The sequence below is a fragment of the Dasypus novemcinctus genome, chromosome 19, assembly GCF_030445035.2.
Source record: "Dasypus novemcinctus isolate mDasNov1 chromosome 19, mDasNov1.1.hap2, whole genome shotgun sequence".
Lineage (NCBI taxonomy): Eukaryota > Metazoa > Chordata > Mammalia > Cingulata > Dasypodidae > Dasypus > Dasypus novemcinctus.
In genome coordinates this window covers 26,030,736-26,054,946 of record NC_080691.1, presented here as the reverse complement: position 1 = coordinate 26,054,946, position 24,211 = coordinate 26,030,736, and the positions used below count along the sequence as shown (strand labels likewise).

The window sequence follows — 24,211 nt, the reverse complement described above, 5'->3', positions numbered from 1 at the left end:
CAAGAGACATAGTGCTGAGGTTGCAAACCCTGAATTAGAGACACCTGCTATGTGTCTAAAACTCAGCCTAGATGTTGTGTGTTGGTGGGGTTGGAAGTGGGGTGGGGAGGAGCAGAGTAGAAAAGACATGGTCTTAGCCCTTAGGAGCTTTTATCAGATTTTGACTGCACGTACAATTTATATTTCAGAGTCCCGTGTCTGATATAAGCAGGAGGTGTTGGTGATGCTTATAGTCATTTCCGTGATGTTTTTTGCTCCATTCAGACTCAAGAGCACATCTTAGCCATTTACTCAGTATATACCAACTCAGCACCTCTGATATAGCAAGGCTGCTCTAGGCACGGAGGCTCTGAAAATGCACCATGAGCCGGGACAGAAGGAATCCCAACTCTGAGTTAGTCAGATGAATCTCGTCCCAGCACTTCTGAGCTGTAGCTCTTGGACGGTATGTTTCTTCACCTCTCTGAGCTTCAGGGGCATCATCTGGCTCCTAGAGAAAGACCCTCACAGTACTGACCTCTTAGCCTTGTGGGGAGTGGGGTAAATACCTTAGCACCATGCCTAGGGAACAGGGAAGTCTCAATTAATTGTGGCTTCGTGGCAATGAGACACTGTCCCCGCAGTCTGGGAGCACACAGCCAGAGTGGAGAGTGCCAAAGAGAACATGTAATCTCACTGTTTTGTTTTGAAATCACATTTTAGCTCATCTCTTACTGGAATGAATGTCCAAGATAGAGTGTTAAGTGAAAAGAGCACATTGCAAAAGCTCATGTAAAGCCTGATTCCATTTTGGTAAAAGAAGTTTTATATATCACATATGAATATAAAATAGACTCAGTTATAAGCTGTGTATATAAATTGCATATTTTAGAGGACAGTCTAGAAGGATACTAACAAACTGCCAATAGAACTTACCTCTGCAGAGTGGGATGGTGGAGGAGAAAAGTTTTAGTTTGTTACTGCAGGATAGCACAGCTACCCAGACTAATTCCCACTTTAAGTTGCATATGCTTTTGGGCAGTCAGATTTTTCTACATTAAGCATATATTCACTTAAATAAAAAATTTCTTAAAAATTAAGCTTTTGCCGTGGCACAGACACATTCCTCTGACTTTAGAAATATAAAAATTCTTAGAAACAGATTGTTAGACTCAGTAATTGACCAGTCATAGAAAAATCTAGGTATTGAATGGCAATGTACATGGTGATCCACATATTTGGGTATCAGGCCAGTGGTTTAGGGAACTGTGCCTCGCTGTGGCTTTAAAAGGAAATGAGGGATAAAAACATTCAAGTGGCTAGCCCTGAAAACCCAAAAGCTGTGAAATCGAAGGCAAGTCTTCTTGTGAGGCTGGGTCTACATAAGCTGTGGGTTACCTCTTTCTCTTTCAGTAACTTTATTCAGAACCAGACCAACAGCCCGGCTGATATCTAAAAATAAACAGGTCCCCTCCCCAGCCCCCACTATCTTGCACTTGTCAAACCTAAGGAAAGTAGCCTGTTCCTGAACCTGAGTCTTCTCTGACCACTTTGGAGCCTTGCCAGAGCACTTCAGAAGATCTGAGTGGTGGCTGCGGAAGAATCATCAAAACCCTGGCCACAATTTAGGGATAACGTCAGCTGAGACTAAGTGGGAGTTGGACTTAGTGCAAGTGGATCCTAAAGGGGAAGTGGCCTTTAAGGGGTCTGATTTTTAAAAATCACTCTCGTAGTGACATAAACTGGCCCTCTGATCTTGGAACTGGAGGGACTTCCTGAGATAAGAATGCCAGTGGTGCTTCTGCTGCTTGTTGCTTCCTTTGAGTCCTCTGAGTATGGTGGTCCAGCTGACCCCACCCGACCCCTGCTCCTGAGAAACTGGGCTCCCAAAGGCCAGCAGGGGTCCTTGATCCTCACTCCTAACCCTTCTGTATTTGGTTCTGTGGACCTCTCCCTCTTTCATGTGACTCTTCCTTCTTGGTGGCTCTACCTGGCCCTCAAACCACCTCCTACCTGCTGATGCCTCCTCATCAGTTTCTTTTGCTGGTTGCTCTTGGTTGACCCTAGGTGTAGGCCTGTCCCTACAATGCTTCTCTTTGTCCCTTGCCTTAAAATCTTCCTGCATGCCTGCCAGACCTCTTCACAATGGCCGTCACACAGGGCCACCTTGGTGGACAACACCCAGTGCTTGCTCTGGGCCCCACGCTGAGAAGGGGCCAAACTGCTTGGTTTAATGCTCTGCTGTCACCATCTTGAAATTCTTAATACATTTGGTTCAAGATACCTGCATTTTCATTTTGCAACAACCCCTGCAAATGATGTAGCTGACCCTCCCTGCAGGTACCTCAAACTTTGGTACTTCAAAAATAAAAGTATTTCAGGAAGTGACTTAATTTTTCTGTGTCTCAATCTCCTCGGGCTATTATGTGACACCAATGCAATCATGAAGGGGAAGCACTAAGCCCAGTGGCTGACACCTAAGTAGCAGGCTCTCAACAAGCACTCTCTAGAGTTATTGTTATTTCTTGGCTCCTCCCTTGTGCTAGGTTCCCCCTTGCTCATCTCAGTTAAAGGGATTACCAGTGTCCAAGTCATTCAAAAATGGACTTGTCTAATGGTTGGCTCCTCCCCTTTTCACTCCCAGCACCCAGTCAGTCACCACCTCCTCTTTATTCTGCATTTGAAATGTTTATTAAACCTGTCCTCTCCCTACCTCTCTGCTGCCACTGTGCAGATTTATCTTATATGGACTGTTGCAATGCTTCCTAATTAATCTCCTTGCCTGCTGCCTCTCTTTCCTTTCCTTTCCTTTTCTTTTCTTTCCCAAAATAGAGAAACTCGATCCAACAGCTGAGATTAAGTCAAACTGGTCCAACAGGAATTTATGCAAAAGTCCATTTGTCCTTGAGGATGGGAACAAGCTTTTCTGAAAAAGGGTAGGAAAATAAAAGCAACATCAGAATCTACTTGTGTGCATTTAGTTGGCCCAAGAACCCTATTTGGTAGGTATCCTTATCTCCCATTTTACAGAGAAGAAACCAAGGCTCAGAAAGATGCTATGGCTCTGGCACGCTCACAGTGGCAGAGTCGGGATTCATACCCACATCTCTCTGACTTGAAAGTAACTGTTCTCCAGAAAAAGGATATCAGTGGCAAAACTGGTGACATTCGAATTAGTTAGTGGTGATGTACCAGTGTTAATTTCCTGATTTTGATCATTGTAGGAGAGTTGTGTAAGATGTTAACATTAGAGAAGGCTGGGTGAAGCGTATGCCAAAACTCTGTACTATTTTTGTAATTTTCCTATGTCTGAAATTATTTCAAGATAAAACATTTAAAATAAAGTATCTGCTCCCTCCATTATACCCTATCTGTGCCTTTCACTGAACCTCCTGCTCTTACTGTCTAGAACAATTCATCCCCCATCACCACTCGTCCCCACTGTCATCCTCCTCCCCCCAAGCATGCACATGCTCACACGTGTCTTTGCACAGGAAATATTGCCTCGCCCTGCCGCTCCCAGTAGCGTATCCAGCTCCAGTTATGACCTACCCCAAGGCATGAATAGGAATTGGGGAAGGAGATAGTAATGGGTGCATGTGAATTATACTAGAGCTGTGTGCATCCACCCACCCCTCTTTTTTGGCTAAAAAAAAATGCAGCGGTATTACTGTCAACATGTACGTTGCAAGAGGCCTCTCCTACCCCTCCCCTTCCCTCCCACCCCTCCCCTTCCCTCCTACCCCTCCCCGCTCCCTGTATCGCCTCTTCCCTTCTCTCTTTGAATTGGCATGTGACCTTGATGATCCAGCCAAATGAGTTATTTGAGATGGAAACGTTAATTTATTTGAGCAGATGGGTGTCGATGCCGCTCTGTAAAAAGGTGGCGGCATGCCGTATTGGCCCAGAGTGTTGCAGATGAAGTCCTGGCTTCCTCGCTGAATCGCTGAGTGTGAACGGAATCATATGGTAACAGCATTAAGGGAAATGCCTATTTAAACCGAGCCCTTCCAGAAAACAAATCATTACTCCCCAATTTTTGTTCTAAATCAATATTTTCATGCCTCTGGTTTGCTGAGGGTCTGAAAAACCTGACACTCATTAGTTCTCAAAGTGTGGTCCAACCCCCAGGAAAGCCACCCGAGGGCTTCCTTAAAAACAGACTTGTGGGGACCGACCCCAGACCTACAGAGTACCTCAAACTTTAGTAGTGCACCTCCCCAATCCACCCCCCTTACATCCCCCTGCCCGCCCCCCCCGCCCCCCCAGGGCTGAAATGGAGCTGACAAACTGCCCAGGAAATTCTAAAACAAAAAACAAAAATCCTTGGGATTTGGGATGGCGTTTTTGTTTCATTTCGTTTCTTTGTACTTTCCTCTACTTTACAGATTTTGTGCAGAGAAAAGTATTACTTTGGGATCGCAAATAAATAAATGAAAAGAATAAAAAGACATGGCGAAGAGATTATTTGTGCCTTGGAAGCAAACGGCATTTTGGAAGTTTCAGGCCTCCTCCCCGTCTCTCTGTCCTTGGCAACTGAATTTACGCGTCTAGCTTTGCTCCTCCGACGCCTAAGACGCCCTTCCCCTCTCCCCCTGCCTCCCCCTTCCTGACCGCTGCTGTCTCTAAATGTTACATCCAATTTTCTCTTGAATACGTGTAGTGAGGAAGCCTCAATGACTTCCCAAGGGACCTTACTTAGAGGAAAGAAGAACAACGGGCAGATTTATGGAACATCTGTAAAATCTGTGTGTGGAAACTCTCGACATTTTGATTGCAACCAAGGAGAAAAATGGACAGTTTCTGACTGGTCAGTTTCGCGAGAATTTTTATGGCTGCTTCAAATTAATTAATCTTTTCCCTCTTTGTTAGGCATTCTTGGCACAGACACAAGCCCTGGAGAAGGGAAACATTGCCCACGGGCTGTATGTCCAAACTGTCAGGTTTTCAATCCTGAGTCTCTGGGGGGTAAGGCCAGATTTCATGTGCTTCCCATGAAGTAGTAGGAGCCTTGTCAGCGTTGGCGAGATGGGAATATTATTAGTGAGTATTGCTACCACTGCTTCTAACAGCCTTCCTGCCACTGGCAAGCACCATATGGTCCCAGACAGCCTCTTCCCTGGGCTGTCTCCACACCCAGAGTCATTTTCAGGATGGAAAAGAGCCTGAAACGTTTGTCTTGCAGCACCCAGCCCCGTCCACCTCCAGGACCCTTGTCAAATGCAGGAGCATTGATTAGGCATCTGGTTTTTCTCAACCTTTCGGGTTCCATTCATTCCTCCCGGGAGTTTGCAGCCAAAGACAATGAGCCAAATGGAATTTCCCCGGCTGGAGGAGGAAGAGCCCTCAACGGGGAATTTGAGCTCTGCATCCTGCTTTTGTCACTGTAAAATAAAATTCTAGAAAATCAGCTTGTCACTGTAAAATGAAATTCTAAAAAATTCCAGAAAATTGGCTTCAGAGAAATATTGTGACTATTAAAAATAATATACAAACCAATGGGTCTCCACTGGAGGAGACTTTGCCCCCCAGGGGACATTTGCCAGGGACTTGGGTTGTGTTTGGGGTGGGAAGTCTGCTGCTGGTATCTAGTGGGTAGAGGCCAGGGATGCTGCTAAACATCCTACAATACGAGACATGGGACAGCCATACAACAAAAAATTATCTGGCCCAAAACATTAGTGGTGCCAAGGCTAAGAAGCCCTGATATAAAGGGCCTGGCAAACAGTTGGTAACTAAGGTGGCAATTATGAAAAAGGGTAGGCACACAGAAAGTGTGTTCAATAAACCTTAGCTATTATTAGTAGATTCAAGATAATTGGTAGTTCTTTGCTGGAATGCCACGAAGAATTCTACGGCTGTAAACGAACTCAGCTAGATGGAGTGTCATGATTGATTAGTAATGTCTGCCATGGGCAAGGCAGGGGAAAGTGGCAGCCAGAGTGCAGTGTATTTTCTGACCCTGGACTGTATGATGTCTAGCATCTGTTTCTACTCTGACATTCTGTGATTCTATTGCTCTGATTCTATGAGTCTATCTATAAACTTCTGCAGTCAGCATTATTTACAGAATATTTAAACAGCTCAGGTTCCTGCAGGCTTGCTTGGTAGGCTGGTGAGCTGACAGCCAGGAAAAAAAAGGGCTGGCTTTATGTGAGATAAAGGAGAGCACTGCTGACACGATAGGATGTGGGTGACGTGGCAAATTCCCGCTTAACATCTACTCCCCCCCTCCCCCCCTGCAATTTTCCCTGCCTCTCCTGGGCTAAAAACTTTATCATTAGAGTCACTACACTGGATTAAAACATTGTCTCCAGGAGGCCTCTGCTTAAATGCACAAATATTACCTAGAAGGGATAAGTACATAATCCATCCTGTTGTGTTAATCTGCTAAAGCAGTCATTACCCAGCAAAGAGTAGAATTGAGAGGGATTGGGCAAAAACAAAAAAAAACCAGGTTATTTTTGAAAGTAAGTAAGATTGGGAGAAATGTGGATTATAGGACAGGGGTCAGAATTGCAGCCCTGCACAACACCAGAAGGTGCTGCTCATACTGATTGAGGGTGACCGACTCCTTCTGGTTTGCCTGTGACTGTTCCAGTTTGAGCTCCCCTGTCTCAGGAACTCTCTCAGTTGCAGACAAGCTGGGATGGTTGGTTTCCCTGACTCTAGGCCACGTGGCATGGCAGGAGCTTTGTAACCCCTGCTATCACCCATCGTCATACTGCTGCTTTCTAGACATGTTTCTCCCCAGCCTAGAAATCCTCTGGTTCCCCAGGGCCTACTAGACTAAGACAACTCTTCCTCATTGTGTTCAGAATGGGCCCTGTCCTGCTTCCTAAGGTACCTTGAACCCCTCCATATCTGCCTCACCCCAATTAGTCCCATTCACAAGGCCCACCAAGCCCCTGTTTTGCCCTCTGGATGTAAGAAGGAGCTTTCTTAAAACACATCCTCAAGGAAAAAACCCACTTCTTGGAATGTGTTCAGTTGGTATCAGTAGCAAAGGAGTTTAAATCAGTTCAGCCCTTGTGTTGTCAAATTCACCTGACTCCGGGGAGTTGGGGTTCTGGAATGCAGCTACCACATTATGTCAGAAGGAACCAAATTTGTCCCAGAGAGCTCTGGAAGCATCTGAAATGAAAATAAAAGCTTCCTTCCTGTACTCCTTAAGCTTTTCAAAGCAGTTTCAGTTCACATACATTACTCCATGGGTCCCCTCGGTATCTCTGAGCAATATTTAGGACAGGTACTATGCCCATCCCATAGGTGGAAGAACTGAGGGGCCTCGCAGAGGGCCCTGTACTCAGTAAAGAAAGGTTTCTGGAAAAGAGGGAGAGGTACAGTGATGTTTAATATCTCATAGCTAGTTGGTGACTGAACTACAGCTAACCAACTGAACTACAATAGATTCCTTGTTCTGTGCTGTTCTTATTCATTCATTCCTAAAATGTTTATTGAATGCTTATTATGTGCCAGTCTTATAATAATAATTATAGCTAGAATTGTAAAGGACTTTCTACCTGCAGGTCCCTCTGCAGAGTTCTTTATGTGTGCCCTATCATTTCAATGCTCACAGCCACCCTCTTTTTGAAGTATGGTTACTATTACTGTCTTCATGATACAGGTGAGTGGCTTGCTCAAAGCCACTCGACTGATTCGTAGTACCGTTGGGTTCATGCACTCTAAGACTGTGCTCATTAACTGTCCCGCCAGACCCTTGTGTGTCCTGGTGGAGCTTACATTCTTGGAAGGAGCGATAACTATGCCATTTTTCAGATGCCCAGCATTCACTCCCCAGGCTCTCAAAGCTGTTCCACTCCAGATGGGACAGCAAGAACACACGTGTTGATTGAACACCCCCTGTGGGCCAGGCATGTATCTACTCCATGCAGTCTGGCAAGGTGGCTGCAGTTGGCCTGCCGAAGTTGTTGAGGCTCCTGGGCTTGATGTGGCTGGCCCAGGCTGCGTGGGTGGGGGGGTGGGGGGGGCCGCGAGTACTCAGGTCACATCCTAACCACATGAGAAATCCTCTTGCATCTTGCTACGTGCTCTGAAGCACAACCTCTCAGGACAGAAGCCAGAAAGCCGCTCTCCCACCCATTTTGAGACGGGAAGTGGGCAGCTGACCTAGGGCCGCGTCCTGGCTGCGTCCTCTGCCTGTGGCAGGCAGCAGGTGGCGCCATGGCCCCGGTTTAACCAGGACAGTGGGACCATGGAAAGGAGGGGAATCCAGGAAGAAAAACTAGTGGAAAACAAGGATTTAAAAGAAGAACAATTTGTTCCAAAACATTTGCCTTGTAACAGGGTCATCTATAAATTCTGGGATTTCCTGTTTGCTGCTCGGCAGGCAGGCCAGCCGGCGGGCAGGCAACTCTTTCTCTGCAGTCTGGAAGAATCATTTCAGTCCAGCTCATGAGCTCTGGTCTCCCCTGGCCCAGATTGGGTCTGAAATTTCCTGGCTTTTGTGCCCGTAAGCAAGATCCTATGACAGCAGTGTCTCCTTGAGCCGTGCTCCAGTTTCCACTGGGGTGGGAGGAGGGCTGAGATCATGGTCCATTTTAAAGGAAAGGCTGTACCCATAATCGCCCTATACCCTCTCTGCCAGTTGGGCTTGTCCTGAGGCATAAAATAGGGGAAAACAATAAAATTGAAGAGATGGATGTGGCCCATTTAAAAAGAAGGGATCCGTTATAGTCACTATGGGAATGGAAGCATTTTTGCAGGAAAAGGAAGAGAAAGGTCTTTTTTAGTAGTCCAGTAGAACTATAGCAAGCCCAAAGGCCGGTGCTGACCATTTGGTTAAGAGATGTGGCCCAGCCCACCATTGCTCTACCAAAGGACTCCATTGCCAGCTCTGAGCAGCCAGGCATGGTGCGAATCAGCTGCTTACCATCTGGGTGACCTTGAACAAGCTGTCTTATCTCTGAGCTTCAGTTTCCTCCTCCAGTAATTGGGGGACAATAATACCTGCTGTGCCAGGATGTCATGAGGCTCACAGCCACTAGCCTCAAGGACTTGGCCATACTACCAGTGCTATACAAGCAAGTTTGCTTTTCTGTCTTTACTGAAGTTCCCTGTGAGCCAGAGAGCCATCATCATGGGCAAACACATGATGGGCAGCATCAAGACTCGTTATTTTACAAATTTACAATGATTTTTTCATATGTCTCTGCAGGAAGAGCCAGGACAAAAATATTTTTAGTCATGAAGGCTTTGAAAATATATGGTATTTAGGGTTATGCTTTATTGTCACACAGAGAACCAAGGTCAGAAGAGTATGTACGACCACACAGGGCAGAAGTAGCTGGGGACTCAGCTCCTAGTAGGGGCAAGGCTTGCGGGTCCTGGCTTGGTCACAATCTGGCTGGGTGATTTGGGGTGAGCCATGAATCTCCCTAGGCCTCAGTTTCCTCCTCTGTATAATTGTGGTGGGTCAGAGATGAGGAATTGCCAGCTCAGATGCCAACAGGGCTAGAGGTCAGATAAGAGAGTGGAGAGGTGAGATTGATCCAAGGGGGCAGCTGCCCCTCAGCTCTAGCTGATCATCGTGTAGAAGGCCTTAGGGCCATCTTGCCAGATTTTTAAGAAGCCTGGAAGCTGGGGTTTTATGAGAAACATTTCAAGTTGTAGAGCAAAGCAGGTCAAGCAAAATAGGTCTGAGGCTACATCTGGTTCTCAGGCCTATGCACAGGGACCCCTGGATACCTTGATCTTCCCATTTTTCCATCATGATCCCCAAGTCTTTGTCTCTGCCCCATGTTCTTACATTCCTGCCTTCAGTCTCTTGCTAGTGCCACAGCTTTCGAGAAGCCATTGCTCCTCCTTCCCTCTGTAATGCCAAGCCTCACACAGCACAGAGTATGAACTTAGAGAATGTACGACATTGCATCTTTTTTTTTTAAAGATTTATTTATTTATTTCTCCCCTCTGCCCTGGTTGTCTGTTCTGTCTATTTGCTGCGTCTTCTTTGTCCACGGCACAGGAATCTGTGTTTCTTTTAGTTGTGTCATCTTGTTGTGTCAGCTCTCCGCGTGGGTGGCGCCATTCTTAGGCAGGCTGCACTTTCTTTTGCGCTGGGCGGCTCTCCTTACGGGGCGCTCTCCTTACGGGGCGCACTCCTTGCGCGTGGGGCTCCCCTACATGGGGGACACCCCTGCGTAGCAGGGCACTCCTTGCGCGCATGAGCACTGCGCATGGCCAGCTCCACAAGGGTCAAGGAGGCCCGGGGTTTGAACCGCGGACCTCCCATGTGGTAGACGGACGCCCTAACCACTGGGCCAAGTCCGCCACCAGGACGTTGCATCTTAAGGGCCTATTAGCATGGGTTTCTGGAGATTAGAGTCGGTGTCTTTGTCTTTTCTGAGGCTTCGACACCTAGCACAGTGCTTGGCACACGGTAGGGTCGTGGTAAATGTTAATTGAATAAAAGAAAGAATATATGAACAAACCTAAAGACCTAATTAATTTTCTTGATTTTATTTATTCTCAATAAAAATAGCTTTATTGTGTTTTTAAAATTATTTAACTAATTTATGTTCACTGTAAAAACTTTCAAACAATTCCAGAAATATTCTGGTAGATTCATTTTTTTAATGTGCTCAAGTATACAAAATTTTATAAATACAGAAAAATAGAAAGTAAAAATCACTGAAACTTATTTTCACATTAGTATTTTGACATATTTTGCTCTATTTTTGTCATATATACACATATATACATTTTGAAAATTAAGGTCATGTTTATAAATTTCATATTGTATGTCTTTATTTGACATTACATTTTGGGTATTTTTCTAGGTTGTTTAATATTTTGGGAAAAATTCACTTTTACTGGTAATAATCCATTATATAGGTATGTCATAAGTTATATAGTCCTTGAGTCTGGGTTCTTTCATAGGGTCAAGTGTAGGTATTCAATAACTGCAGAATGAATGACTGCATGATTGGAGGGAGGAAGGGAGGGATGGACTGGTGGATAGATAGATGGCTGTATGGATAGATGGACAGACGGGTTGATGGATAAATTCATGGATGTGTGAATTCTCTTTCGATCATAACTCATGTAAACATATAAGGGTCAAATCCTAATTTTAAATAAACTTCCCTCTATCTAAACATTTGATCTCATCTCCAGTTATTTCTTTAGGGCAATTTCCTGAAGATAAGATGAAATGGTCAAAGGGTATGGCTTTATGAAACTCTCGGTATAGATCACCAAACAGCTGTCTAGAAAGGTTGTACCAATTTATATTCCCATAAACCTTTATTAGAGTGTCCTTTTCTTAACACTTTCACCAAACTGTTTTTTTTAATTAAAAAATCTTTGCTAATTTGATATCTCATTGTTTAAATTTTTCATTTCTTTGATTACTAGTGATTTTGAACCTTTTGTCACATGACTAGCCAATCATATTTCTTCTTAGGATTCATGAAGGTCTAAGTTTCTGATGTCAGAAATTTTTGTACTTCTTTCATTCGGGCCGGGGATAAGGTTGGGTTAGAGATGCTTTTGCGCAGACGTCCATTTAGCCAGAATCCTTCAGATCACAACAGGCTTCGCCCCATCCGTAGTAACGGTTGCCAGCACCTCCTCTGGGCCAGCCACCGTGCTCATTGCACGTGCTCTTTCCCCCCTGTCAATGCTCCGAAGTAGACACTGCCTTAATTTAGAGGCCAGAACGTTCATCCCTGTGGAATGCTGCCTCTCGGTTCTGAATCTCATCCTGAAATGCACAAGGCTGATCCGTGGCAGCCCGGGACCCTCATCTTGGTTTACGCGGAGGCTCAGCCTGGGCCAGCCCTGCGGTCCCCACCTGGGATGGTCCTCCCGATTCAGTGACAACTACAGGGCATGAGAGTTGTGGCTGGAGATGGGGTTGGGAAGGTGGGCTCGAGATTCCTGGACATCGGCCTTCAGTGAGGATTGCGACATATTTGGCCAGGGTTAGGGGTACAGTTTGTGGTTGAAAAACAGCGTTTTTCTCTAAATAAATCAAACTAGTCTGTCTGGGATTAAACCCATGAGGGCTGGACAATCTGGTCCCAGCAAATTAAAACAACATGGGCACTAACCAGCTACATTTTCTAAAACAGTGTTTTTGTTGTTTTAATCAAGGGTCCTCTCTACCCCCCCAATCCCTATAATGTACCCCCTCCCCAAAAAAACCCAACAAACTCTGAATTGAAATGGGTGAGAATTTGTGATAAAATAAAACAATTCTTAAGTATTCCAGCAAAAACCCATTTTCCTTCTCATCAGCATCACAATTTTAATGTGTCTCTGTACCTCATTTTACCTGTCTGCAGGCTTTGAGGGTTGATGAGCTTGTGTCAAAACAATGCCTTCAGTGACACCAAAGAAACTCTGCTCTTTGCCTTTGTAACTGGAGCCAACCTGTTGTGCTTTCTCTGCCTTCTCCCCCCCTCCCCTGCCCCGCCCCAATGGAAAGTCCAGCTAGGGTCCTCCAGGGTTTTGGACCATGTGGGACTACAAGCAGCTGAGGGTGGCAGCTGGAGCTCCAGGCTGCCTCTGCTCTTTCTGTCTGCATGACTGAGTCAGATCTCTTTGCGTTCTGAGTCGCAGCCTCCTCTTCTTTAAAATGGGGGCAGCAACATTGGGTGTTTGTGGGACTTGAGTAGATTAACAGAAGTGATTGCCCAGCCACGCCCCACTTCATCCAATCTTCCTTGTTTTTTTTCCTTCCTGGCATCTATTTGTGTGTAAAATGACTTGTTTGTTCACCTGCTTCCCTTACTAGAATGAAAGCTTTCATTCATCACTGAACATCTAGTGCCTAAAAGAGTGCCTGGTGCATATGAGGTGCTCATCTAATATTTATTATGGAATGAACGTAAATGTGCATTCACACTTAGATGTGCACAAGTGTTTTCGCTTTGCTTTCCTTTCCTCCCAGTTTTTTGAGATCCTCTTGCCGGAAAGTGTAGATTCAGAACATTTTACAGGTTGCAAACCCTTTCAAGAAGGTTCTTGTCACTTCTACTGGTCTCTAAAGCTTCACCCTTGTGCAGGGCCCTCAGAGCACTTTGTAAACATGGCCTTTATAAATAGTGTGCTTTGTTTGTGGCAGGTGAGCATGGTCTGCTAAAGCAAGATGGTTCCTGGTGAAGCCAAACCTTATATGTGAGTGGGTGACAAGTTTAAGCTCAGGCAGGGATCTTAGGAGCCACTGGACCATTTGCCTAGTGCCATCTGGCATGGGACTCTGGACAGCAGAGATTCCTGGAAGACGGCCCCTCCCCCACAAGAAACCCTGTGCCCTGGAGCCAGCTATTGTTCTGCTCCCTTGGCAGCACTCCCCGAATCAAGTTAAGAGAATTCTCCTGGCTGCCGGAAGGCCCCTTGCATGGATTTATTGAGCCCCACTTAGCAGAGGCATTGAGTTTGTGAGTTGTACAGTACTCACAATCTTTCATGCAAAAGAGTGCTTTGCATCCACTCCAGGCCAGATGCAAGAGATACAGAAGCCAGGGGGCCAGTGAGGGGACAGTGACCCTCACTGAGGAGGGAGTACTCTAGGGACAGATAGTTAAGGCCTGTGGAGCCCAGAACAGAGGGTGAATCAGGGCAGGCTTCTTGGAGGAGTAATTCTTCCATTGATACCCAGGCCTCTTCCAGTTACGAACACCCCACCTAGACAGGCCTAAGCCATGGAGAGGGTACATTGGCTTACAGGATGGGCAAGTCCAGTAGTGGAGTTCAGGCCTGACTGAATCAAGAGGTTTAACTGAGCAGTTCATCTCTTGTTTCTGTTTCTCTCTGTGTGTTGTCCTCACTTTCTCCCAAGTCAGAATGTCCCCTTTTTGGTAGAAAAGATAGGTACTGGAAGCCTCAGTTCACATTCTTCTCCTTCCATTCTTTGGTTAATTTAACCAGTATTTGCTGAGTGGTGAACAAAATGAGTGTCCATTCTAGAAGGAAGGTAGATAATAAATAAGCAATCACACAAATTAATAACACAATTTTAGATGGTGACAGGTGCTGTGAAGAACATAGATCAAGGTACGGGAGGAGCTGTCCTGGTGGCTTCAGTCAGGCCATGCCCAGGGAAGGGCTGTGATAGGCCAAGGCTGGGTTGCATTTTCAGAAGCAGAAGCAGGTTGGGTGGTTAATAGGACAACTCTCACTACCAAGCCAAGAAGAAGAAGAGGGAAGGGCATTCATAGGCTGGGAACAGCATGGGATCCTGGAGAGGAGGGTACATCCAGGGCAGTACCAACCCACGGGGTTCTGACTGGCCCAGAGGAAGTGACTGGACACAGGGGTCTGTCATTTTTGGCCAAACACAGTTATGCAGCCATGCAAGGCCCTTCACATGACATCCAGGAGGACCGGGCCCCATGGCTTCCTGCCCCCCTCATCCAGAGGAGCCCCGAGACTAAGGCTTACTCTGGGCCCTGAGACTAAGGCTTACTCTGGGGTGGATGCTTAATTGGCCTCTGGGGTATCAGAGACTCTTGGCAACTTGCTGGTGGCCACAGAAATACGGTTTTACAATGTTCCCTGTTAACATCAATATGAAATAATTAAGAATCCCTTAGAAAAATGGGATAGGCGTAAATAGGTGGTTGCTAGAAATGTCACAAATTTTTCAACAGAATAATGGATGCTCAATCTCATTCACAATAAAAGAAATATAAATTTAGCTATGAGGTTCCATTTTTAATCTACTTGATCAGTAAAGAAAAAATTTGGATGATAGCTGCTGTGGGTGAGATTATGGGAATTGGGCCAGCAATTGTTGGTGTGATGTAAATTAGCACCATATTTGCGGAGGGTAAATTGACAATGTCTTTCATGTTTTAAAACGTATATGCCCTTTGACTCAGTAATTCCACTTCTATGAATTTATCCTACAGATAGACTTACATGTGTGCTGAAAACACGTGTACAAGAATATTCATTATAACATGGTTTTTAGTAGCCCAAAACTAGAAACAACTTAAGTGTCCATCAGCAGGATTAGTTAGGTAGATTTTGATGTCCCTTGTGCAACAGAATACTAGACAGCTTTAAGAAGAATGAATTAGATCTATATCAGTGGTTCTCAGTCTGTGGCAACTTTGTCCCCCAGGACATCTGACAATATCTGGAGACATTTTTCTTGGTTGTCACTGGGGGGCGGGGTGTTACTGGACTGTAGTGGGGAGAGGCCAGAGACGCTGCTCAACGTCCTTCAATGCATGGGGCAGACCCCCATGGCAAAGAATTATCCGATCCCAAATCACAGTAGTGCCAAGGCTGAGGAAGCTGATTTGCATCTACTGATACACAAATCTTTAAGATATGTTAAGTGAAAAAAAAAGCACTGTAGAGAACAATAAATACAGTAGACTACCGTTGGCACAAAGCAAGGAACATACCTGTATATGTGCTTTTATATGCATAGAATTCTCTCTGGAAGAATAAATAAGAAAATGGGGACCTGTGCCTTATGGAGGCCTGGGGGAAAGACATGGGAGAGAGATTTATTTTCACTCTATACCTTTTTTGTACAGTTTGAATGTTTGTAAACCATGTATGTGTGTTCTTTTAAAAAATTAAAACATGGAAGTATGATAGTTGGACTAGATCCAACCACCTTTACTTTCTGGCCCCTTCCTAGCCATATGTTCTTCATTTTATATTATTTGATTAAAAACATCCCACAAAGTCACAGTTGGAAAGGATCTTAGAGATGATCAAATCTTAAGAGTCATCAGAGAAGTGTGGAAATGCTGGATTAGACGCATTTAAATGGGTCTTTACTAAAGGACATCTTAGAGCCTTTAACAGACGAGTGTGCACTGTGGCTCTCTGAGGGCATATGGTATACAGAATTAGCAGATGCCCTTGACTCTTAAGCATAGACATGTGTGTCTGCACACACACATATGTAAATAGGGTTTTTGCAGTGTATCCCAAAGGACTACTCTTCTATTGATTGTGATTGAATAAATGTGATCTAATTCCTTCACTTTACAGTTGAGGCATCTACGACTTAAGAGAGGGGCAATAAGTAGCTCAAAGTCACAGCAGGATAGAGGCAGAGCTGAAACTAAAATCCAGGGCTCTGTCTCCTGGATCAGGCCCTTTGTCTCCCAACATGCAAGCAAAGTTACCTGGCAAAGCAATTTCTATTCTTACAGAACAGATCTCATTGGAAACAAGCAAGTATGTTCTTGCGGACTCTAGATTATATGCAACGAAACCGTCACAGCCTGGCTGATGCCAAAAGAGGGATTTACTGACCCATGTATTAGGGGAGGTGAGGGATGTAGTGAGACTTTAGGCACAGCTGGATCCAGGAGCTCAAACAATGCCTTCATCCCTTTCTCTCTTGGTTCTGCTTTCCTCCATGTTGGCATTATTCTCAGATCTATTCTCTCTTAGTGGTAGGAAACACTGATCCTGGCAGCGCCAGACTCACCAGCACTCAAAGGAGAAACTACCTTTCCCCCCAGCTCCAGCCAGGGTCCTGAGAAGGTTTTGATTGTCATACCCTGGAAACCATCCCTGTCACCAGGAGTATTTGTTTCTCTGCTTGGCTAGGCCAGGAACAGGTGGATGGAATCAGCTCCAGCTGAACCACAGGACTAAAAAAGTTAGAGCAGTGGTCTCCCCAAAAGACACTAGGCAAACAAAACACATTAGTCCACTGTGGTGAGTTAGCTCTGCTCATCCATCACTGGCTCTTCACTAAGTATGCTGTTAAATACAGTGGTGATTGGGCAAGGCTCTGTGCAACCCCATCCCCACTGTGGTTGGCCAATTTGAACCATGGACTATTTCGCCACCTCTGTGCTTCTCTAGTACTTTCCTTAGTCTGTTGAATGCTTACTTTTCTATCCCCCCACCACAGAGAGCCTGTAAACTCCCCGAGAGACCCTGGCTTATTCCTCCTTACATTCTCAGTATCTGCCACTGCAGGCATGTCCTTCAATAAATATTCATTGGATTGGGAATGTCTTATAGAACCAAGGACATGTTAGGTACTCCATAACAATTCGTTGAATGAATGAGTGAATGTTTGGATGGATGGGTGAATGGATGGATGGTTGGATTTAGATGGGAGGATGGATGGATGAATGGATGAATTGGTGGATGGGCAGATAAATGGACAGAGGATGGGTGGTGGATGGATGGATGAAGGGATGAGTGATGGTTGGGTAGATGAGTGAATGCTGTCCTGATCATCACTCATATATAGCATCTATCAAGGTCAGACAGGGTTTACTGATTCTCTCACCATCTGGCTTCCTGATTTCTGTGACACTCCTTAGTTAATTTCTTTTACAGTATAGGAGTATTAATTCAAACTTGCCTGGTGGGTTTCCAGTTTGAATCTGCTATTCATCATCAAGGGTAATAACTGTAAAGCAGAGGACAGGGGCCAGGTGGTTGCTCAGAAATAGAAGAAAACTGTTAAGAAGTAGGAACTGTGTGCCCCCCCTCTCTTCCTGCAGGCAGACTTTCTCCATGTGGTGGTGAAGATGTCTGGGGTAACCCTCAGGTCACATCCTTCCGACTTTGTGGAGAAAGGCAGCTTTCTTACCCCACCTTGTACAAACCAGGAGGAGAGATCGAGTCCTGGGTACAAGGCTCTGAAGATAGCCCTAATAGGATGTCCCTACTTGTGTTGCCCTCAGAGGCTCTGGCTCTTAGCCTGCCTCCACTTCAGATGGGAGTTGACCCCACCAGGTGAGCCTTGCTCAGCCCGGCTAAGGAGTACTGGTTTTTGTGACTCCCTTGCCGTTGCCCTCAAGCCTCCCGGGAAAAAGACCAAATCAGCATTCAGTCTCAGAGGGAAAGCCTCCTGGGAAATCAGCCCAGAGGGAACCACCTGCGTTAGCAGGCAGTGGGGGGTTGGGAAGCAGTGGCTCAGGGCAGCCCTCTGGAGTCCAGATAGCCGAACACAAATTGCTCACCGCCGAGCTCTGCAGACCTGCCATCTCCCTTGGGTGTCAGTCCTTGTGAGGTTAAATTAAATAGTTTTCTGGATGCTGAGAAGAAACACTATTTCCTGTTGCCTCAGCCATGCTCTCCATGGGGTGTTGTTCAAAAGGAGCAGCAAGTGTGCATTCAGTTCCTCCTATGTGTCGGGCTCTCTCCTGCCCTTTTCAGATGGCTATTAATAACCCCACTTTAGGGAAGAGAAAATGAGGCGCAGAGAGGTTGATGGACTCGCTCATGCTTATGCAGCCAGTATAAGTGGCAGAGCCAAGATCCAAGCCTGGGTTCCTTGCAAGTTCACAGCTGACTGTGGACCGGTGGGGCCAGGACTTCACTGATGCTCATTGTTGGCCCATTATGGAATTTAATCAATGGAAACTTCCCTGGGCTTTTTATTTTCTTTACCAGCAATTGTGAACCATCATAGCTTATGAGGATACAAACAGCCTGTGGAAACAAAGATTGATGCTAAAAAATTGGAAGCTAAGCCGATGTTAGTTAGCACTTCTGTGACCTTTCTGTTTTGCCTGCTGGCATCATGGAATTAGGTGAAAAGCATAGACCTCTAGGTGATGTAATTCGAGGATCCCTGAGGGCTGCCAGCATCTACTAGCACCCCTGTTTCCCAAGATTTTACCTGGAAACCTTCCTGTCTTTGAGTCTGAAATGCTTTTTGATTTTCAAGAACCATCAATTGCAGAGACAAGACCTCTGAGGGTGGCCATGGTAAACTTTGACCTGTACAGCAACTAAAAGCTTAAGCCAGGTAGCAGAAAGTGGGGCTGTAGGAAGGAGGCAGAAGATGCACAAAGATAAAAAGGCAGCTGTGAGGACCCTGACGTTAGGACCTACTTTGTCTTAACCTTAATTTCACCCAGAGCCAGCTTGAAAGGAAAAAATACTACAGCAGTTATTTATCACTGCATGACAAATCACCCTGCAACTTAGTGGCTTAAAGCAACACTAATCCTTTATTATGCTGCAGAGTCTCTATGGGTGAGGATGGTGGGTGTGGCTTAGCTGGGTATCTCCAGCTCTGGGTCTCTCATGAGGGTGTAGCCAAGGTGCCAGCAAGGACTGCCATCCTCTGAAAGTTTGATTGGAGCTGGAATATCAGCTTCCAAGATGGCGCACGCACATGGGTGGCTGACGAGGCTGGCAGGAAGCCTCCATTCCTCCCCACATGGGCCTCTCCATAGCGCTGCATAAGGGTCCTCACAGACACAGAGGCTGGCTTCCCTCGGTGTGAACAGGCTGAGAAAGAGAACCAAAAGGAGGCAGCAGTGCCTTTCAGGACCTAGCCTCGGAAATCCCATTCCTTCATTTCTTCAACTATTCAATGTGGGAGAATCCAACCCGAGGGTGTGAATACCAGGAGGCAAGACTATTATGAGCCATCTTGGATGCTGATGGAGGTTGAATCATCTGCTCCACAAAAGACAAGTTCAAATCCTAATCCATGTTCTTGTGGGTGTGCACCCATTTGTAAATAGAAACTTTTGAAGATGCTATTATTAGTTAAGGTGTGGCCAAACTGAATCAGGGTGAGTCTTGATCTGTATTATTGGAAGCCTTATAAAGAGAGGAAATTTGGCAACAGTCAAAGGAAGGCACAGGAGGAGACCAAGGATATCATCATGCGATGGAGGCAGAGATGCAAGTCAAGGAACCCCAAGGATTGTGGCAAGCCAGCACCGATATGCTACAGACTCCTAGAGAAAGCATAGCCTTGCCAAAGCCTTGATTTGGGACTTCTGGCCTCTAAAAACAATAAATTTTTGTTGTGGGGAATTCGTTGTAGTAGCTCTGGCAAACTGACAGATGCTGACCTGTGGATACCACAGTTACTCTCCATATTTTACACGTGATAAAGTGGAGACATAAAGAGGTTACTTTGAGAGTGGATGTGGCTCAAGTGGTTGAGCACCTGCTTATACATGGGAGGTCCCAGGTTCGGTTCCCAGGGCCTCCTTTAAAAAAAAAAAGCAAACAACAAGCAAAACAAATGAAAAAACCAACTCAGGAGCCAATGTAGCTCAGTTCAGTGACTGAATGCCAGCTTCCCACATTTGAGGTCCTGGGTTCAATTCATGGCCCCAGTACCTAAAAAAAAAAAAAAAAAGAGGTTACCTGAATATATCTCAGATTTTTTGTGAGACCATCTAATCAACATGGCCTCACAAATAATCGTGAGGCTTGGCCAAGACCAAAAGAATCACATGGGCAGGGACTGTGTCTGCATCTTCTCCGTAAGATTCTTAGATGCACCTAGAACAATGTCTAGTGCTTAGTGGGCATTCAATAAACATTCACTGAATGAAACATGTGCATGAATAAATGCATGAAAGATTTAAGTGGCCCGACACAGTCCATTTTCTGTATTCCCCCATGAGGTGTCTTTGAAGAGCAGGGATTGAGGATCAGGACTCTGCGTTGCTAGATTTTTCATATTATTGACTTTTTGTGCACATGTGTATTGCCACAGGTTATTGTTCAAAGAATCCTCTGTTTCTTTAAGACCTGAATCTTTTGGTGCACTGTCAAAGGGAAGGGGTATGCAGAAACTCTACAGGGAGGAGCCCCCCTTCTTTAAATGATAAAAGGGTCACTTTAATTGAAATAGAGTTATAACTGGTTGCCAGATTTAAGAATATGGCCTCTCATATGTCAAAACCAGAGAGCAGAGAGATTATATATACGGGCAGCATACATATAAATGTATGTATAATTTATGCAATATTTCTCCTATTCGCGCTCTCTACTTAAGCTATCCATTAAAGCCCATCACATTAATTTAATTGAAAAATTCTAGGGAATTGTATTAGCTTTTTTCCCATTAAATTAACATTACAGCCTTTAAATAGATGTCCTGGATGCCCATTGTTGCTAACAAAATTATTATGCAAATTAAAATCTGGCCTTTCTGGATTTGGCCATTGGCTCCTCACCCTCCTCCTCCTTCCTTGACCCCTTTAATTTACTTGCTCTTTCTCCCCGAGTTCCCAGGCCACAGAAATGGGAAGGGAGCCCCTGGCCCAAACCAGAGTGTCCGCAGAGCGGCTGGGAGTTTGGCTGTGTGGTGCCCAAGGCCCTAGGGCAAACACTCTTGTCTTATCTCAAGGAAGAAAAATGAGTAGATGGTCTCCTCCCAGGCCCCTTGGTGGCCAAGGGATTGCTTAATAATAAAGAGCATGGCCTGTGAATCAGATTGACTGGGTTCAAAATCAGATTCTGCCCCTTCCTAGTGACTTGGTGACTGCAAGCAAATTCACGAGACTCTGTAAAACCCAGAAAATCCCTCCCTCACAGGAAGGCTGGAGGAGGACAGGAAATCATGTACAGTGCCTGCACTGCATTGGTACTAAAAAGGGTTGTTATTATCATTCATTCATTCATTCATTAAATAATTCGGAAGCTCTGGGCCAGAGGCAGGGGAGCTTGGCAAGAAGCTCACGAACAAGGTTTCTGATGTCATGTAGCTTATATGGGGGGAAGGGAGCAGAGAATAAACAGGCAAACAAGTAAAATATATGATTTTGGATCGAGGTAAACATTATGCCATCATTAACATGCCAAGGATGTGCTTAGAAAGTTTAAAGCATCCTGTCTTGTTAATTCATGGGCCACCCCAAACTGCCTTCTCCATTTAAGCCTCAAATTAGTGGATTTGGCCGTTTTCCTTGGGCTGATCAGAACCAGTTTAGACCCTGGTTCCAGTTGGAATGAGCTTTTTCTTGAACTGCCAGATCACCCTGGAACCAGTTAAGAGAGACAGACACTCCAGGGCCAGGGGATCTCCTGAAGTCTGCCGGATCTGCTGTTTTGGATGGAGTAAGGGTCTCATTGTCCCACTCCCCCTACCCCCACCCATTTAGAGCTCATCTTTCTGACTGATGCCCTTGAATTGATCCCTTGCTAATCTGTCTGGATGAGCACCAAGACTTCACTGCCCTGAGAGTTTCTGAGGGGCTTCTTGTCTTTCTTATCTCATGCTTCCCATCTCTTTTATCTCCAGGAGTGTTTCCCTTTCATAAATGTAGTCTTCCATTTGCGTAGGCACTAAATACATCAAAATGAGACAGCCGAAAGGGAAAAGGAAGCTTTCCCTGCCTTTGAGGGTTAGAAACACACCCCTGAAATAAGTAGCATGAGTGGAGACCAGCCTGTCCCTGATGCCAGCAAAACCTGTGCTAGTTGGGAGCCTGGAGAGATGGTTCCCCTTTCATGCTGTCCTAGTCTTCTATTGCTGCATAACAAATGATCCCAAACCATAGTTGCTTGAAACAACAATGGTCTTTTATTTCTTTCTCAGATTCTGTAGGTTAGGGATTTAGGAGTGGCTTGGCCTGGCAGTTCTAGCTCAGGGTCTCTCACGTGACTAGGGATGGATTTATCTGGAAGGCTTCTTTCCTCTCATACCTGTGCCAGGGCTGGGAAGATTTATACAGCTGGGGGCTGGAAAAGGTGGCATCCTTGGGTGCCTCTTTCTATCTCTGTGTTGTTTCTCCACTTGGTCTCCCCAGCATGGTGGCTTCAGAGGAACTGGATTTCTTACATAGTGGTCAGGGCACCTGACACACATATCCCAGGTGGAAGCCACATCTCTTTTTAGGACCTGTCTTTGGAAATCCTGCAGTGTCACTTCTGCTGCATTCTGTTGGTTGAGAAAGTCCCAGAGGCTTGCCCAGGTTTAAGGGGAGGGCAAATACACTCCACTTCTTTTTTTTTTTTTTTTTTTTGCTTTTTTTTTTAATTGACTTTGTAATAATATTACATTAAAAATATATATATATGAGGTCCCATTCAACCCCACCACCCCCACCCCACCTCTCCCCCCCCCAGCAACACTCATTCCCATCATCATGATACATCCATTGGATTTGGTAAGTACATCTTTGGGCACCTCTGCACCTCATGGTCAATGGTCCACATCATGGCCCATACTCTCCCCCATTCCATCCAGTGGGCCCTGTGAGGATTTACAATGTCCGGTGATTACCTCTGAGGCACCATCCAGGGCAGCTCCATGTCCCAAAGACGCCTCCACCTCTCATCTCTTCCTGCCTTTCCCCATACCCATCAGCCACCATGTCCACTTTTCCCACTCCAATGCCACCTTTTCTATGTGGACATTGGATTGTAGACTCCACTTCTTAATGAGGAATGGCAAGGTCCTGTAAGACAATGAGGGAAGAAAAATGCTACAGTGGGCAATGCCTACTCTTAGACATTTCTAGTTAACGTTATGAGGATGATTGCAGACATAAATGTGCAAAGTAGAAAAATAAAACTTCTAGAAGATAACAGGAGAATATCTTCATGATCTTAGGATGGATGAGTATTCTGAAACAGGACACAAGAATCCTAATCATAACAAGAACATTCAATAAACTGGACTTCATTAAAATGAAGAACTTCTCTTCATCAAAAGATTCCATTAAGAGAATGAGAATGCAAACCACAGATTGGGAGAAGAGTTTGAGTAAAGATATCCAACAAAGGATTCATTTACAGAATATCCAAAGAACTCTGCAAATCAACAAAGAAAACACAACCAAGTTTTTTTTTTTTAATAGGCAAAAGGCATGAATAAGTTTTTCACAAAGAAGAAATCCAAATGGTCAACTAACCTGTCAAAAGGAGCTCAAAACCATTAGTCATCAGGGAAATACAATTAAAACCACAAAGAGAAATTTTACATATGCAGAAACTTTTAGCTGGACACTTAGTATTTTTACACTTTAGCACACGAACATTTTACACATATGTGTACAAGAATGGCTAAAACCAAAAGACATGTTCATGAATGTTCATATTGGCATTATTTGTAATAGACCCAAACTGGAGCCAACCCAAATATCATCAATAGCACAACAGATCAATAAAGTATGGCATATTTGTGCACTGATAAACATCAATGAATGAAAGACGACAGACACAAAAGAATATATGGTTTATGATTTTATTTATATAAGGTTCAAAACAAGCAAAACAAACCTTGAAGTTTGAGGTCTAATTATTGGTTACATTTGGTAGTGGGGATTTGGAGATGTGCTATGTCTTGATCTGGGTGGTGATTATGAAGAGATGTTCACTTTGTAAAAATTCATGGTGATATCTATATACTTAGGATTTGTATGTTGTTTATTATATTATATATATAGTTTAATTTAAAATTTTGTTTTTAAAATATAATTGTGCCTATGTTTTATAGCAGAGATCAGCAAACTATGGCCAGAATAAAGTTTTATTGGAACACAGTCACGCCCATTCATTTACA

The 24,211-nt window shown here is 44.8% G+C and overlaps 1 protein-coding gene across 10 annotated transcripts in view; it reads left to right on the top strand.

Moving 5' to 3' along the window:
• SPRING1 (SREBF pathway regulator in golgi 1) overlaps positions 1-24,211 on the top strand; it is a 181,013-nt gene that overhangs the window by 138,803 nt on the left and 17,999 nt on the right. For 2 of the 10 annotated variants that reach the window (XR_011646502.1, XR_011646497.1), the window contains one exon: positions 4,368-11,096. The exons of the other annotated variants lie outside the window; for them this stretch is intronic. The gene's annotated coding sequence lies outside the window, so the exon portion shown is untranslated. Of the gene's footprint in view, positions 1-4,367; positions 11,097-24,211 lie in introns of those variants that run through there. 10 annotated transcript variants of the gene reach the window in all.